This window comes from Bison bison, unplaced genomic scaffold (genome assembly GCF_000754665.1).
Source record: "Bison bison bison isolate TAMUID 2011002044 unplaced genomic scaffold, Bison_UMD1.0 scf7180017864289, whole genome shotgun sequence".
NCBI lineage: Eukaryota > Metazoa > Chordata > Mammalia > Artiodactyla > Bovidae > Bison > Bison bison.
The window spans coordinates 14,687,847-14,690,689 of NW_011494861.1; positions in this window are offsets into that span (position 1 = coordinate 14,687,847).

Consider the following 2,843-nt stretch of genomic DNA (forward strand, 5'->3'; position numbering starts at 1 on the left):
CTCCTCTAGGCCACCGCCCCTGGCCTCAGAAGCGGGGTAGCTCCACTCAGCCGCCGCCCCTGACCTCGGACGCGGGGTAGCTCCTCTCTGCCGTTTCTGCGCCGTCGCAGCCTGGCACTCTCGGCCGCTGCCCCTGACCTCGGATGTGGGGTGACTCCTTTGGCCACCGCCCTTTGGGCATGGGGTACTCCCGGTTTCTGCCCCTGACCTCGGACATGGGGTAACTCCTCTTGGCCGCTGCCCTTCAGGCATGGGGTCCTCCTGGCTTCTCCCCTGACCTCGGATGTGGGATAGCTCCTCTCAGCCGCACTTAGTCCACTGGTCACAGCCGCCTACTGGTCAATCTAATCATACTAGGACCACAGCCTTGTCTAACTCAATTAAACTAAGCCATGCCTGTGGGGCAACCCAAAACAGGTGGGTCATGGTGGAGAGATCTGACAGAATGTGGTCCACTGGAGAAGGGAATGGCAAAGCACTTCAGTATTCTTGCCTTGAGAACCCCATGAACAGTATGAAAAGGCAAAATGATAGGATACTGAAAGAGGAACTCCTCAGGTCAGTAGGTGCCCAACATGCTACTGGAAATCAGTGGAGAAATAACTCCAGAAAGAATGAAGTGATGGAGCCAAAGCAAAAATAATACCCAGCTGTGGATGTGACTGGTGATAACAAGGTCTGATGCTGTAAGGAGCAATATTGCATAGGAACCTGGAATGTCAGGTCCATGAATCAAGGCAAATTGGAAGTGGTCAAACAAGAGATGGCAAGAGTGAATGTCGACATTCTAGGAATCAGCGAACTAAAATGGACCAGAATGGGTGAATTTAACTCAGATGACCATTATATCTACTACTGCAGGCAGGAATCCCTCAGAAGAAATGGAGTAGCCATCATGGTCAACAAAAGAGTTCGACAGAACACTCAAAAAAGATGTCCTTTTCATTATAGGGGACTGGAATGCAAAAGTAGGAAGTCAAGAAACACCTGGAGTAACAGGCAAATTTGGCCTTGGAATACGGAATGAAGCAGGGCAAAGACTAATAGAGTTTTGCCAAGAAAATGCACTGGTCATAGCAAACACCTTCTTCCAACAACACAAGAGAAGACTCTACACATGAACATCACCAGATGGTCAACAACGAAATCAGATTGATTATATTCTTTGCAGCCAAGGATGGAGAAGCTCTATACAGTCAATAAAAACAAGACCAGGAGCTGACTGTGGCTCAGATCATGAACTCCTTATTACCAAATTCAGACTTCAATTGAAGAAAGGACGGAAAACCACTAGACCATTCAGGTATGACCTAAATCAACTCCCTTATGATTATACAGTGGAAGTGAGAAATAGATTTAAGGGCCTAGATCTGATAGATAAGGTGCCTGATGAACTATGGACTGAGGTTCATGACCTTGTACAGGAGACAGGGATGAAGACCATCCCCATGGAAAAGAAATGCAAAAAAGCAAAATGGCTGTCTGTGGAGGCCTTACAAATAGCTGTGAAAAGAAGAGAAGTGAAAAGCAAGGAGAAAAGGAAAGATATAAGCATCTGAATGCAGAGTTCCAAAGAATAGCAAGAAGAGATAAGAAAGCCTTCTTCAGTGATCAATGCAAAGAAATAGAGGAAAACAACAGAATGGGAAAGACTAGAGATCTCTTCAAAAAAATTAGAGATACCAAGGGAACATTTCATGCAAAGATGGGCTCGATAAAGGACAGAAATGATATGGACCTAACAGAAGCAGAAGATACTAAGAAGTGGTGGCAAAAATACACAGAAGAACTGTATGAAAAAGATCTTCACGACCAAGGTAATCACAGTGGTGTGATCACTCACCTAGAGCCAGACATCCTGGAATGTGAAGTCAAGGGGGCCTTAGAAAGCATCATTATGAACAAAGCTAGTGGAGGTGATGGAATTCCAGTTGAGCTATTGCAAATCCTGAAAGATGATGCTGTGAAAGTGCTGCACTTAATATGCCAGCAAATTTGGAAAACTCAGCAGTGGCCACAGGACTGGAAAAGGTCAGTTTTCATTCCAATCCCAAAGAATGGCAATGCCAAAGAATGCTCAAACTACCACACAATTGCACTCATCTCACACGCTAGTAAAGTAATGCTCAAAATTCTCCAAGCCAAGCTTCAGCAATATGTGAACCGTGAACTTCCTGATGTTCAAGCTGGTTTCAGAAAAGGCAGAGGAACCAGATATCAAATTGCCAACATCCGCTGGATCATCAAAAAATCAAGAGAGTTCCAGAAAAACATCTATTTCTGCTTTATTGACTATGCCAAAGCCTTTGACTGTGTGAATCACAAGAAACTGTGGAAAATTCCGGAAGAGACGGGAATACCAGACCACCTGACCTGCCTCTTGAGAAACCTGTATGCAGCTCAGGAAGCAAGTTAGAACTGGACATGGAACAACAGACTGGTTCCAAATAGGAAAAGGAGTTCGTCAAGGCTGTCTATTGTCACCCTGTTTATTTAACTTATATGCAGAATACATCATGAGAAACGCTGGACTGGAAGAAACACAAGCTGGAATCAAGATTGCTGGGAGAAATATCAATATCCTCAGATATGCAGGTGACACCACCCTTATGGCAGAAAGTGAAGAGGAACTCAAAAGCCTATTTATGAAAGTGAAAGTGGAGAGTGAAAAAGTTGGCTTAAAGCTCAACATTCAGAAAACGAAGATCATGGCATCTGGTCCCATCACTTCATGGGAAATAGATGAGGAAACAGTGGAAACAGTGTCAGACTTTATTTTTGGGGGCTCCAAAATCACTGCAGATGGTGACTGCAGCCATGAAATTAAAAGACACTTACTCCTT